Genomic DNA, 686 nt, shown 5'->3' with positions numbered 1-686 from the left:
ATCTACCACTCCTGGAGTCATCAGGGTCGTTGTACAGCCTGTGTCCACAAGGGCACGCGACATCTTCTCATCCACTAGCACATTAACAACGGGTAGAAAAAATTGCGCCGTTAATGATCTGAAAGGGAGACCGCTGGCGCAGTAGTCTCCCTTAGACCGTTTCCCTGCAGACATTCGCTGGCCATATGCCCCGTTTCACGACAACGGTAGCAGATGACCTCAGGCTTAGGTAACTTACAGTCTCGCACCATGTGCGGGCCCTGACACCGGAAACACTGACCTTTGAACGGACGCGCCCGTTCCTTGTTCGACCCCTCTCCACCACTCCTTGGCCGGCCACCTTTTGCTGTCGCCGCTGCTACCAGTGGTGACGACCTACGACAGGAAACTAACATACGAGCTCTCGATATTATATCCGCCATGGGCATGGTACTCACGTCCGGCAGTTTCTGCAATTCGACCGACAGGTGGTCAGGAAACCCAGTCACAAACGCCAACTTTACCGTTTGATCCAGTGATCCTCCCTCGTACCTCGCCAGTCTAGCCAACCTCCTAAGTTCATTGGCAAACACGTCAACCTGTTCGCCGGTCCACTTCGCTCACCCCAGGCGAGCGTACGCCTCGAACATCCCTTCTGCGAAGGCCTCCATCAAGCGGATTTCTATTTTCTCCGCGCTAACTTGGTC

Source organism: Octopus bimaculoides, chromosome 1 (assembly GCF_001194135.2).
Source record: "Octopus bimaculoides isolate UCB-OBI-ISO-001 chromosome 1, ASM119413v2, whole genome shotgun sequence".
NCBI classification, from domain to species: Eukaryota; Metazoa; Mollusca; class Cephalopoda; order Octopoda; family Octopodidae; genus Octopus; species Octopus bimaculoides.
This window is presented reverse-complemented; position numbering follows the sequence as displayed.